A 14882-nucleotide genomic window follows, 5' to 3' on the forward strand; every position below is an offset into this window, starting at 1 on the left:
AGGATAGACAAATTGGTCTTTAAGGCTCAGGGAATGGTACAGGCTACCTAATATAGTCTTATAGGATGCTGTGGTTTGCAAGCCAGATCTGCAAGTGACAATGCTATAACTGATGGCTTAAATATGTCTTTGCTGCAGGAAGATCTGGGTACTGTTGCAAGACCTGGATTCTCAATCCCGTTGCCATTCCCAACACACCGGCCGAGATGAGGTACAGCGAGGCCTTATGTGCTACCCGCTGTGTCATCAAACGCACCTTTGGAGTTCTCAAAAGTCAATTTCGCTGTTTTGACAAGATGGGTGGAGCTTTAATGTACGCCCCACCCAAAGTTGGAGATATAGTACTGCTCCGCTGTGTCTTCCATAATCTTGCTCTACACTATGGACTACGAAGGGATATAGTTCCGGATCTCCCCCCGGATCCCCCATGTGTCCCCGCACGAGCCGAGGACACCACACTGAGTGGCAGCTAGCTTTGTCAAAACATTATACAACACTACTTTGCCTGATAGGCCTCCACTACCACATCCCTTTCCGGGGAAGGGAGGCCAGTAGACTGTTAGCTGATGCTCTCCTCATTATCATCTTTCTTTCTTTCACTGCTTCTGTGTCTGGGTCACTGTGTAACAGAAAACACGTATGCCTACTCAGTATTCATCTTGACAATGGAGCTGTACAGTGTACTGGAAAAATAGTTGTGAAAGTAAAAATGGCATAAAATACATGTGGCTGCCATAATGTGTTCTTCCTCACAGTGACACTAAAAGAGGCATATGTGGCACACGAGTTTGTGAACGACAGCCAACACAGTGTTCATAGTCTGGCCAAGTTAGCACAGTATAGCTTGCGGGCCCTCCCCAGCGGAGCCCCTCCTAGCGCTCACATGTGGATGAGATAGTGCCACAAGTGTGATGCCACCCCAGCTGGACCTTGAGCATGGAGTGCTACAGCTCTGGAAATGCTGTAAATATCAAATAGCTCTGAAGCTTAAAGGCACAGCCTAAAGGTACAGGTAAACAGTTAAAGGTTTCAATGGCAGAGTTCCCATTTTACTGCCTCATTCCGTAGCTGACAAATGTATGCATGTAAAGTTATACACCTGTACTGGGTCGGCTTACTGTCACATGGGTGTGGCAAGACACAGCTGCCACCACTGCATCACCAGTTTTAGAGCCACTGCTCACTCAGTGTTCCAACTGGATCCAGATTTCCTGAATATGGTAATGCAGTCCTGATCTTACTCCCATTCATGCAGAAATTGATAGTCTTGGTTTTGCTCAGAAAAGCTGTAGGAAAATCTGATGAAATCCCTGCATGCAATGTGTTCCAAACCAGAACAGGATTTACTTGTCCTGAAAATTGGAGGCAGTTGGCAACCCTATTGCTGACATCAGAGTGCTCTAGTAGCACACCTTCCCGTACAGCCTTGGGTAAAGCGCCTGTGCTACCTGGTGCCATTCCCACAACGCACACAGGTCCTTCCAAGGTAGCATTCTTCTTGGTGGTTGCATGCACCCCTACACATGTACACTGTACTACACCAATCTATGCAATTTGTAAATAATAATGTGAGGGCCTTGGCCATTGTGATATCATGTAGGTTTGGTTATCTTCTCAGCGAACCTACACCAGGATACATGACCGGCTCTGTGAAGTCAGGATTGGGAATCAGATGGTATCCTGCTTTCACTTGTATTTTCCTATCAGCTCTATGTCATCATCACAGTTTAGTTTCTAATGACTCTAAGAACATACACATCTCTCCTGAGCAAAGGTTACCATCATAGAAGCCCATTAGCCGTCACAGCTAGCCTTACAGAAATATTGAGATGTCTGGGTGCTGCAAGGACCTTGATCTTTATGGCTCTCTGATCTTGTGGTGCATGTTTGTTTCTATGTATGTACCCAGAAAATATGCAAGGTATTTTGCTTTGAGCAATAGTTTATATCTCTTACAGTCCTGTGCGATCTGTTACCACCCTTAAAGCACATAAGCTGGGCACTCCTGCGCCAAACAGTTTGCAGATAGTTCCATTTGCAATGTCACTCCACATGTTTCCATGGTTTAATGGTTGCAGGCCCTTGCTCATCCACATGCCTGTCAGAAATTGAGGGAAATCAGGAAAAGCTGCTGTCTTCTATGCTGTGCCTCATGTGGTGTAAGTCACTTTTACAGTTAATGGTGAGCAGGGCAGGTGTGCTCCTACACTCTCAATGTGTAAAGCATTAAGGCTAGAGAAACCTTTGTCAGTTGATGACTTCATGAGCCTACAAGCTGCTTCCATAGTACACGGCACATAGTGCTGAATGTATAGGCCTACTGCTCCCAGAGGTCTCATGTGGTTGGCATGATGGCTAATGGCCTTTCTGTGTTGTTCTCTTGCCAGACATGCATTTAGTGCCACCTAAGGCCTTGAGAGGTCCATTTCAGTAGTACCTCAGACAAAGTAGGTGTCAAATATGCCTCTGACAGATGTGTTTTATGTGGCCAGGACTCCAACTACCTCATTAGCAGTTATGGACAACCTGCCACACACATCAATGTTGTTTGATGACAACATTCCAGGAACATACGCATTGCCCATATGTAGGTGCACAAAATGCTGCAGGTAGTCTGTGCTCAAAAGATAAGTGTGTCAGTGTGTGACTCGGTGAGTGCCATGCTGTGTTACCCTCTGTCAATCTCTGTCTCTGCTTGCTGTTGCACTAGGAGGTCCTGCCCTTACCACAGCAATCCATGCCCAGAGCAGGCAGTGTGTGTGCATTCATTTTGCACACATTACTTTTGGTCAGCAGTGATCGAGTGCTTCCTCTCTTAAGAAGGGGTGCCTCTGAGAGTTGATCATATGGGCTGCAGTAGGCATGGCCTCAGGCTTTGTACTCTAAAATTTCCCCTAGTCCACTCACTATTTATACCTAGCGTTGAGAGAGGGGCATAGGTGTGAAACTTGCCAGCGTCACACATCAAATATGCAGTCTTCAAGTGTGCATATTTAGTTGAAATTTGCCTGTAATGCACACCCTCCACTCCCCGCTATGGAGGCTCTTCCACCTAGTACTTGGCCTAATAGTCCTGTTATTTGGGGGTGTGCAGGCTGCCCAGAGCTTAAGCTGTCACTGAAGCTTCTTAACATCAATTTCCAGGAAATGGATGTTAAGAAGCTTTCCACTGAATGTGGATTTGCTGGGATGGCAGCAACGTGGAATGGCAAAGACCACCTAATAGCATCAGTGTTGGGCTGATTCAGATGAATGGTTTGGATGAGGGTTTAGTGGCAGCATGTAGTAAGATACCTGGTGTAGGGGGTTGTGTGTTTATGTGTGGCTGAATCATTGGACATTCACTCTGTCCTCAGTAGATTCTGGCAGGGTAGGGCTACCTTCCTTCTGCCATATGTAGGTCAATAGCTTTCCTCTGCATACATAGAGGTGGTGCAGCCATATCTGCTGTAGAATCTAGGGGACAGGTTTTGCTTAGCACTTTCGGTACTTCACTTGTACACTAACCAACCTTTCCCTTCGACACCGCTGTGTGCTTGGTGACTGTTGGAACAGAGTGCCAGATGTTGTGTGACAACTAGGGAGGAGGAGTGAGGGAGTAGTGTCTTGTCGAGAATGTCCACAGGCGAAGAGCAGAAGGCCTACATGGCTGCTGCTGCTGTTTGGGACTAGGCAGACTTCCACAGGCTGACTGCCATCCCTATAGTGGACTGCCTTTGTGATATGGATACTACCTGTCAGGTCATCCTTACCTTACACGTATTATATAGATCCCCAATCCATGCCAGTATAGGGGTGCCAGCCAATCTGTGGAAGTCTGCCTGGTCCCAAGCAGCAGCAGCCCTCTAGGCCTCTGCTGTTGGCCTGTGGACATTCTCAACACAACAATACTCCCTCACTCATCCTCCCTAGTTGTCATACAGCAGTTGCCTGCTAGATAAGTAGCTACTTGGAATGTGCAAGGGCATTCTAACATGCAAGGTTACATGGCAGGCAAACCTTGTACCTAGTGAACTATTAAAAATCACACAATGAAAGGAGCCAATCAGGAAGTATATTTTTCAAAGCAGTGATCACTTTATTATGGAAGACTTTATTATGGAAGACCTGTTTGAAATCAAGTCAAAGTCTTAGGTAATCAAAATCTGCAAGGACAAGATAGCAAATAGCACAAAACATTGTAAATTATATGAACAGCATTCTGTGTAGACCTGTACATACATTATTTGAAATGGCAACATTACATATCAGTGATGTGCAATCATTTAGGCAATTTCAACGAAATTGCCTAATTCGTTCTGGTTCGGGGAACCCGAAAACTGAACCAAATTTTTCCAAAATTTTGGGAAAATTTGGTTTTCGGGTTAGTGTGCACTAATGGGGGTTAGTGCGTGCTTACGTTAAAATGTTAGCGCGCACTAACAGGAGTTAGTGCGTGCTAACCCGAAATTCGGGTCCCCTGAATTTCAAAGCCCCGAACTGCGGGAAATACAAAATTTCCCACGGCAGGCCGAAAACAAAGCTTTGGTTCGTACTTTTCACATCTCTATTACATATGCAGGCTTAGCATCTTATCCTTTTGGCACAATCATAATTACAACAAAGACCATAGAAAGTGGAAGTAGCATTCCCATTAGCTAAAGTACAGATCTAATGTTTGAGCTGATAGCAGCTTTGCTGTGTGATGGCTAGGAAAAGGCCTCAAACAGTCCATGTTGAACGAGTGCACTTAAGGGAACAGCCTAAGGGCCAAGGCAGCAGAGTTCAAGTGAAGGCCCCAGACAGTCTATGTTGAAAGAGTGCACTCAAGGGGACAGCCTAAGGGCCAAGGCAGTAGAGTTCAAGTGAAGGCAGCAGGACAAGGACCAAAGATCACAGCATGGAGCCAGCAGGACCTGGACCAAAGAGAGCAACATGGAGGCAGGAGGCCCAGGAGAAGACATAGCTGCATGAGCTGAAATGAGATGAGACACCAGCATCTAGAGCAGGAGTTGAGACATGATGAGAAGAGGCAGCTGCTAGACTATAACTGGAGGCCGCATCAGGGAGGATGGAATACGGGCAGAGCATCGATGAGGGCTTTAGTGTTAGGCTGCTGGGCCACAATGGCTGATAGTAGACCATCCCTTCTGCATGCTGGCACAGTAACTCTGTAGTGAGGATGGGCCCAGAAGACTTTTTCCATCTAGCTGAGACAGGAACTCTATAGTGAGGATGGGCCCAGAAGGCTTTTTCCATCTAGCCAGCACATGTACTCTGTTGTGAGGATGTGCCCAACAGGCTTCCTCCATCTAGCTGAGACAGGAACTCTATAGTGAGGATGGGCCCAGAAGGCTTTTTCCATCTAGCCAGCACATGTACTCTGTTGTGAGGATGTGCCCAACAGGCTTCCTCCATCTAGCTGAGACAGGAACTCTATAGTGAGGATGGGCCCAGAAGACTTTTTCCATCTAGCCAGCACATGTACTCTGTTGTGAGGATGTGCCCAACAGGCTTCCTCCATCTAGCTGAGACAGGAACTCTATAGTGAGGATGGGCCCAGAAGGCTTTTTCCATCTAGCCAGCACAGGACCTCTGTAGAGGGGCCCACCCAGAATTGTTGGTACAACTCTTCTTATTTGGCATTCGATGCCACCACCTTTGATCCTTTATGGCCCCTTGCCTCATCATGGCTTGCCACTTGGGGGGGGGCGGGCCTTTTGGGGGCCTACCTCTCAGGAATCTGTCAACTCAGGGACTCTCTACCTGGGTAACAACAAGCTAGGTTGAGAGACATTGTACAAATCTCATCTTTGTGTGGGTTTCCTCACTCCGAAGGACACCAAATCTTCACAAGAATGTACTGTGTTGTGTCCGTCGGTGCCCGACACCATCTCTCCGCCCTCCTTACCTCTTTGGCGTTCCTAGCGCCTCCTTTTTGACAGGCGCGGCGGCTGTCAGCGGGTTTGACAGCCGACGCTCAATTTTGCCGGCGTCAGTTCTCGAGCCTGCTGACAGCCACGGGCTCAGAAACTGGCGCCGGCAAAATTGAGCGTCCGGTTTTTGGCCCGACAGCCGCGGGCCGAATTCAAATTATTTTTTTTTTTTTACTTTTTTTACTTTTCTGGACCTCCGACTTAATGGGTGCACAGAAAAGCAGTTTTTACTGCTTTTCTGTGCACTTTCCCAGCGCTGAAAGAAATTAGCGCCGACCTTTGGGTCGGCGCTAATTTCTGAAAGTAAAATGTGCGGCTTGGCTGCACATTTTACTTTCTGTATCCCGCGCGCATACCTAATAGGGCCATCAACTTGCATTTGCATGTTGAGGGCGCTATTAGGTGCCGCGGGTTGGACACGCGTTTTCCTCCCCTTACTGAATAAGGGGTAAGGGAAAACGCGCGTCCAATAGCAGGCTAACAGTGCACTCCATCGGAGCGCACTGTACTGTATCGGCCTGTAAGCCAGTCAAACCATTTAGTATAGATCTCCTGGACTGTTTAATGATGCTTTTAGAGATATACCAGGTCTTTTTTTTATTTTACTTACATTGTATGCATCATTTTAGAAATTGTTCTTCTATTTACGTTTTTGTCTAATACTAGTTTTATTTCTGTGGATGTGTGTTTATGATTTTTTAGTACCTTAAAGTTTTTTAGGTTTTACGATTTTTATAGATTATCTTTTTAGTAATTTTCTAATAAGGTTTATGCATATATATTCTTATTATATGTGGTTATTACTGGCTGTATATTTTGCAAGTATTATAGATTGTCTACGTATTATATTTTATGTAAGTATATGCTTTTTTGCTGCTCTTATATAAGTGAATTTTAAAAGCCCAGCGTGCACCAAAACCGGGAGATATGCGCACAAGTTGAGTTGGCACACACTGAGTGGATTTTAAAAGGCACCTGCATACATGCATATCTCCTGCTTTGTGCACAATTGAAAAGTTACGAAAAAGGGACAGGGTGTGGATGCCCTGCATTTCAACTTCAAATTTGCACGTAAATACTTACTCACTGAATCCTTTGAAGGCCCTGACTGCATGCCAATTTCAAGTATCTCAAGTGGTTCATACAGCATTTGCCAAACTGTGGTGTGAGCCATGTCTGGGTTCAATAGAAAGATACCATTCAGTTAAATGTAGAACTTTCCAGTAAAGATAGGTTCTAAGAGGTAGTGTGAGTGAAAGGGTGTTTCTGCCCCGCTAAGGGAATGGGTTTGGGGTGAGGATATAAAAGCACTTCCACAAAAACTGGAAGGAGTTGTGAAATGGATTTCTGAGACTGTGGAGCTTACAGTCTTGGAAGCTAGCCCTTGAGGGCTTCAGGGCTAGGTACCTGTTGAGGAAGTTTGCCTAAGGAGCAGTAGAGAGCTCCTTCCAGTATGGCTGAGGATCTTCCACGGAGGATAAAGACCACCCATGATCTCCTTGGGGAAGCCCATAGTTAGAGGAATACTCTGAGATGAGAAGTATTTTCAGTCTGTGTTCTTCAATGTGGTCTGAGGAAAAAAGTACTGTAAGACTTTGGTGAGGAACCTGATGGGGAACAGATTCTGAAGATTTTTTGCTCTCATAACTTAGGAGAAAAAGAACTGTGACTTAGAATCACAAAGTTATTTGTGAGTGTACTGAGAAGTTGTTTTTTATATTGAGTGCTAAACTATATTTCTCAGTTTTTTCAAATATTTTTACTACCTTTCTGGAGTTTGAAAGTTTATCTCTAAAATACATTCCTTTTTTCTATTTTTGAAACAGTACTTTTTGTGTGGACCTTCTGTATTTGGGTGGAGGCTCCCCTTTGGCCCCTTGGCATTCTGCTGTTCCCCAGTGGAGGGAACCCTGGTTCTGAGGCTGCAGGCAAGACTTTTCCACCCCTGCAGTTACCAAAGGTTAACCAGGAAACTGGTGGTTATTAGAGAGGCAGCTATTTCAAAAGGTAGCTCAGGCAATAGTGATTTAACATTTAGATAACTGCAACTATATATATTTTTAGGTTGCAGAATGTCCAAAATATAATAGCAAAAACTATTCTCAGTGGTTCAAGGGGAACCCCCTGCCTTCCTTTAACTTAAGCTATTGCATTGGCTCCCAATAAGAACATGCCATACTGGGTCAGACCAAGGGTCCATCAAGCCCAGCATCCTGTTTCCAACAGTGGCCAATCCAGGCCATAAGAACTTGGCAAGTACCCAAAAACTAAGTCTATCCCATGCTACTGATGCTAGTAATAGCAGTAGCTATTTTCTAAGTCAACTTGATTAATAGCAGTTAATGGACATCTCCTCCAAGAATTTATTCAATCCTTTTTTAAATCCAGCTACACTAACTGCAATGCCAATTCAAACTTTGGTGTTTCAAGCACTGAGAATAGTCCTTAAACAAAATTAGAATGGTATGTTCCAGTCCCTTATTTACTCTCCAGTCAAGCAGCACTGCTTTGCATTCTGTTATCCAAAGTAGTGATCACGCTTACGAAGGAAGATGTTTTCAGTTGCAGGATGTACATTTTGGAACTGTCTTCCATTTAGCTGCATTTAGACAAGAGCTAGCTTGAGGAAATTTATGAAAACATTCATTTTCTCTAAGACCTATAAGGGTTTGTTAGTAAGTAGTATCACTATCTTCTTGTACTACAATGACTGGATTTAGTGGAGTGGACTGGAGATATTTAAAGGTGAATTTTAAAAGCCTGGCAGGCACCAAAACCAGTATATGTGCAGAAGCTGGGCTAGTACACGATGAGTGGATTTTAAAAGGCGCCCATGTATGCGCGCATCTCCCGTTATGTGCACAAATGAAAAGTTCCAAAAAAGGAGCGGAGAGTAGGCATGGTCTGGGCAGGGCAAGGGCGTTCCCGGATTTGAACTTCATATTAAATACTTACGTGCGCAGATGCGTGCCAGGGTCCCCTGCCACATAACCTTACTTCTGCTGGAAATAATAAAACAAAGAGAAAGAGATAGATCAGTGGGGTTTTAAAGGTAGGATCTAATAGGGGATACAGGAGGCTATTGAACTAGGGGGATTTGGAAGTCCTAAACCTTACCTGGGTGAATGGGGAAAACTGGAAATGGTATCAGCATACATGTCTACTAAAATCACCCCACTTACATTGGTAGAAGCGGCATTTGTGTGTCCACTTAAAATTGTGCACACATGTGTGCACGGTCAGGCTATTTTATACCATGCGTGCATATAGGCAGTTTGGGGTAGATTTTCAAAGCAGCGCGTGGGCGTACATATGCGCGCGCTACCCAGCGAGCACACATGTATGCCCGATTTTATAACTTGAGTACGCAAGTTATAAAATCAGGGGTCAGTGCGCGCAAGGAGGTGCACAATTGTGCACCTTGCGTGCGCCGAGCCGTGCTGCCTTCCCCCATTCCCTCCCAGGCCGCTTGGAGCGGCCTGGACGGGAACTTCCCTTCCTCCTAACCTAACCTTCCCACCCCTTCCCCTAACCTTTCCTCCCACTAGCCGTACTCTAACCCCCCAAAATTGTTATCTAAACTTTTGTGCCTGCCTGGAGGCAAGCGCAGGTTGCGCGTGCTGGCAGCCTGCTGACACGCGATCCTCCAACACAGCAGCAATGGCCACTATGTCGGAGGCCTCTCGCCCTGCCCCGCCCCACCCAAACTCTTCCCCCAGACCGCCCCTTTTGCAAGCCCCAGGACTTACACGCATCCCTGGACTTTATGCGCGTCACCGGGCCTTTTTAAAATAGGCCCAGGGCGTGTAACCCCCCCTACAGGCGTAAATCCTCTGGATTTATGTGCCTAGGGCTTTTAAAATCCAGCCCTTATGTTATAAAATGGCAATGACCCTAGACATAAGCCGATGAACGCACACACATGTATGCCCGTGCGCCTGTTTAAAAGTTACCATCTTAGGTTTTAAAGAAACTATGAGAGTCATACCTTTTAAGATCTGAGGTTTTTTGTAATGAGGCTGTCATTTTTTTTTGAGTTGCTGTAATATCTGCTGTGTCAATGACTGTTATTTAGTGCTAAGAAGTTATTGTTATTTTTTATTTTATTGTATGTTATTTCTGTTTTGATTGTTTTGTTCTGCCTTGCTTTAGGCAATCTTTTGTAGGATGGGATGGCAGTATGTGTTTAAGTAAAAAAATAAAATACTTTTTGCCAGCACAACTTTCTAAGGGAAAGTATGTTAGTACTTTCCCTGTGAGAACTGGTGCAAAGTTAATAGACAGAAGTACTCATGGTCTTTGCATCTATGCAGGTACCTTTGAAAATTACTCCCATAAGGCTTAAATAGGAGTCACCATGGCTATTTTTCTTAATTACTGAATTACACTGTACAGATTTACTAATTCATCCTACAGAGATAGTGTTTTAATGAAGGATATTCATAAAATTACTCTGAGATGCTATGGTAGGGGTTTTCAATCTGATGCATGTTGATTGGGGCATCCTAACTTTGGTGTCTTCTAGAAGCAACAAAATCCAGAATTCCCTGCAGGAAGAACTGCTCCGTCAAGTGATAATTGAACCCACATGGGAAGGGGTGATACTGGACCTGGTGCCAGCCAATGAGGAACTTGTTTCTTATGTTGCACTGGACAATCATCTGGGATTCAGTGATCACTGAATGGTGTGGTTCAGTACGAAGAGTGCAGGAGATGAAGGTTATTCCTAGACTTTCAGAAAACTAACTGTTAAAATGGGTGAGTACTTCAAGGAATCATTAGCTGGATGGGAAAATCTAGTGGAAGTAGAAGAGCAATGAGAAAAAAATAATAGGATCTATTTATTTATTTAAATGTTATAAGATCATCAAATCTTTTTGTAAGGAAAGTAAATAAGGGTAAGAGGAAAAAGAAGCTGCTACGATTTTCTAAAGAAGTAGCAGAAAGGGTAAGGAAACAAAAGTTAGCATGTATAAATTACAAGAGATCACAGAAAGAGGAAGACAGGCTATGATATCTAGAAAGCTAAGAGAAACTAGGAAAGTGGTCAGGAATGCAAAGATACAAGTGGAAAAATAAACAGCAAATAAAAAAAAATGGGAGGTCAAGGCATTTTTATATATGTCAGAGATAGAAGGAAGCACCAAAGTGGTATTGTGAGACTCAGAGGTTGTAGAGCAATGGGGCGGATTTTAAGAGCCCTGCTCGCGTAAATCCGCCCAGATTTACGCGAGCAGGGCCCTGCGCGCCGGTGCGCCTATTTTACATAGGCCTACCGGCGCGCGCAGAGCCCCGGGACTCGCGTAAGTCCCGGGGTTTTCCGAGGGGGGCGTGTTGGGGGGGGCGGGCCCGATCCGCGCGGCGTTTTCGAGGCGGGACGAAGTGTTTCGGGGGCGGGTCCGGGGGCGTGGTTATGGCCCGGGACGGTCCGGGGGCGTGGCCGCGCCCTCCGGACCCGCCCCCAGGTCACGTCCCAGCGCACTAGCGGCCCGCTGGTGCGCGGGGATTTACGTCTCCCTCTGGGAGGCGTAAATCCCCCGACAAAGGTAAGGGGGGGGTTTAGACAGGGCCGGGGGGGTGGGATAGGTAGGGGCGGCCTCGGAGGGAACGGAGCAGCCTCGGAGGGAACGGAGGTAGGCTGTGCGGTTCGGCGCGCGCCGGCTATATGGAATCGGTAGCCTTGCGCGCGCCGATCCAGGATTTTAGCGGATACGCGCGGCTACGCGCGTATCTACTAAAATCCAGCGTACTTTTGTTTGCGCCTGATGCGCCAACAAAAGTACGCCAAATCGCGCTTTTTGAAAATCTACCCCAATATGTAGAAGCTGATGAAGTAAAAGTGAAATTGCTTAACAAATATTTCTGTTTGGTGTTCAGTGTGGAAGAAGCAAGAGCAGGAGCACATGAAACAAATAGGATTGGAAATGAGAAAATCCTAAATCAATTTCAGAAAATGAGCTAACTAAACCTAAAGTACATAAAATGATGGGGCCAGAATGAATGCATCTGAAGTTATTGAGAGAGAAGTAGCAGGTCCGCTGGCTGACCATTTCAATGCTTCTGTAGATATGAGAGTAGTTCCGGAGAACAGGAGACAAGTAGATGTGGTTCCTATTCACAAAAGCAGAAATAAGGAGGAGGCTGGGAACTGCAAGCAAGTTACTGTGACCTCTATGTTGAGCAAATTAATGGAATCACTGCTAAAACAGTTTCTGGAATCCAATGGATTACAAGATCCAAGGCATTATGGCTTAACTAGAGTGATCAATTTCTGTGATTGGGTAACCAGAGAATTGGATCTGGGAGAGTGCTAAATGTAGTGGACTTGGATTTTGGTAAGGCCTTTGACATGGTTCCGTGTAGGCAACTTATTAATAAATTGATATGGAACCTAAAGTGATTGAGTTAGAAACTGGGTGAGTGGGATGTGACAAAGTGTAGTGGAAAATGGAATTACTAGCAGTGTTCTACAGGAATTGGTCCTTGGATCTGTTTAACATTTTCAGGAGCAACATTGTGGATGGATTATCGGGAATGGTTTATCTTTTTGCTGATGATACCAAAATCTGCAACAGAACAGGATAAATAGCCAGGGAGGTATGAAAGGCATGAGAACGGATCTATAGAAGCTTGAGGAATGGTCTACGGTATGACAGCTATGATTTAATGCTAAAAAATGCTATATATGAAGTTATTATTTTCCACCTTAAAACATTTTTTGGTAAGCAGTTAATGTTGTGATTTATTGGAATTTTTTGGAATTATTGGATTTTGCCTGATGAATACAGAGCAATCAGGAAATTTGTTCATGGTTTTGGGGAGTATTGGTTGATCTTTTAGGGTGATAGAGAGAGGGGTGAAATTCTCCTAACCATGAAAGAAGAGTAGGATCTGGGAGGTGATTGTATATGATAATCTTAAGGTGGCCAAACAGGAAACGGCAAAAGCCAGAAAGATGCTTGGTTGCATAGGAAGAGGAATAATCAGCAGAAAAAAGGAAAAGACATTACCCCTGTGAAGGTCAGTGGTGAGACCTCATTTGGAATACTGTATACAGTTCTGGAAACCACAGCTTTAAAAAGATATAAACCAGATGGAGTCAGTCCAGATGATCAGTGGTCTTCATTCTAAATCATATGGGGACAAAGTTCTAAACATGTATACTTTAGAGTAAAGGTGGGATAGTGGAGATATGATAGAGACATTTAACTCTAGGTTTCCATCCACAGTAATTGGGGCTTCTCTCAAAGGGAAGGAGGCTCTAGGACAAGAAGGCATGGGATGACAGTGAAAGGAGGAAGACTTGGGAGTAATCTTAGGAAATATTTATTTACAGAGAGATAGTAGATGCATGGAACAGCCTCCCAATGAAGATAAAAGAGACAATGACAACATCTGAATTCAAGAAAACATGGGATAAATCTAGAGGATCTCTAAGGAGTTGTAGTGATTGTAAAGCTGAATAGTAGGTGTGGATGAAAAGACTAGATAGGCCTTATGGTCTTTTTCTACTATCAAGTTTCTATATTTATAGAACCCCCTCTCTGCAGATTGGAGGGTGGTGGAGGAAGAGGAGGCAGCAACCTCTAAAGCTAAGGGAAGTAGATTTTATCACCAAAAGAAGCCTAGATTCTTTACATAGAGCAAAGCATACTGAAATTTTGGATCACTTTGCTAACAGAGACAGTCATGTTTAAAATACTAAACTACTCCAAAAATAAACTGGACACATTTTAGAGGAAAAATATATCAGTGCAGATGATGATGATGTAGTTAAATTATATGGATAATATTGTTCCAGGGACTTTATCTAATTGCTCTACTTGAGGTTAGAAGGAATTGTTCACACTTCAGCAGAGTCAAATACAGATGTACAGCTGGGATTTATTGTTTGTTTTGTTTTTGCTTTCTGCAGTATCAGAAAACCAATTAAAAAGAAGCTTGAACTCAATGCACTTAGGATGAACTAGTGTCTGTCTACAGCAGAGGACCGGAAGGCTTAGCAACATACTTCTCCCAGCAGTCCCACCCCAGCAAAGGATTTCAGAGGACACCATGAGCTGTCTTGGCTTCAGCTTCCACAGCTCCCACACTATTTCCAGCAGCAGAGAACTGAATGGTTCATTTGCATACTTTTCCCAGTAGCCTCAGCAGAGGACTCCAGTGGACACTGTGAGTCATCTAGGTTTCAGCTTTCACAGCTTCAGCAGTTTTTCTAGTAGCAGAAGACTTAAAGGTTCATCTGCATACTTCACCCAGCAATTTAATGCAGAGAACACTATGTTCTATCTATGTGTGATCTTTTGCAGTCGTTGTACCTTTCCCTACAGCAGAGAATCTAAAGGCTTATTTGCATACTTCTGCCAGCAGCCCCAGCATCCAAGTTGTCTAGGTCTTAGCTTCCACAGCCCCCCACACAATTTCCATCAGCAGAGAACTGGAAGACATACGTGTCCTAACAGTCCCAGCATAGGACTCTAGAGAACACTATAAGCCATCTAGTGGCCTTATTCATTAAACTGTGTTTGGCCATTTACCATTTGAAAAACACTTGATTTTGCAGAGTTAATGGTCTAATATGGGGATAATGCAAGATATTTGAAATAGTCCACATAATTCTGGGCCCAAAACTGTGCCTATTTAAATGAACTCATTAATCAGTTCTGGCGCGACTGGGTGTGCACATTGTGCATTTGCATGGAGTGGCAGACCCAGGGAGGTGTGGGCCGGTGGCAGCAGGAGAGACCACGGGCCACCGGCTGGTTAGGCTCCGCCGGCGGCCCGCTGCCTCACCTGCTGCCGCACAGCCCACCAATCTTCCTGCTTGGAGGGGAGGGGAAGGGAGCAGACAGCTTCTGCTCCCTCCCCCCCCCCCCCAAGCAGGAAGATCGGTGGGCCGTACGGCCCGAAGATAGCAGAAAGAGTGCAATGCACCCTAAATTTCAGAGGTAATCCTTGTATAGGCAG

General features: G+C 44.9%; 1 long non-coding RNA gene across 1 annotated transcript in view; it reads left to right on the forward strand.

Annotated features, from left to right (window-relative positions):
- Positions 1–14635, forward strand: part of LOC115081646 — a 75190-nt gene extending 60555 nt beyond the window's left edge. The window contains exons 2-3 of the long non-coding RNA XR_003853848.1: positions 10441–10673; positions 13831–14635. This is a non-coding gene — a long non-coding RNA (uncharacterized LOC115081646). The remainder of the gene's footprint in view (positions 1–10440; positions 10674–13830) is intronic.
- The last annotated feature ends 247 nt before the right edge of the window (positions 14636–14882 follow it).

Source organism: Rhinatrema bivittatum, chromosome 1 (genome assembly GCF_901001135.1).
Source record: "Rhinatrema bivittatum chromosome 1, aRhiBiv1.1, whole genome shotgun sequence".
NCBI classification, from domain to species: Eukaryota; Metazoa; Chordata; class Amphibia; order Gymnophiona; family Rhinatrematidae; genus Rhinatrema; species Rhinatrema bivittatum.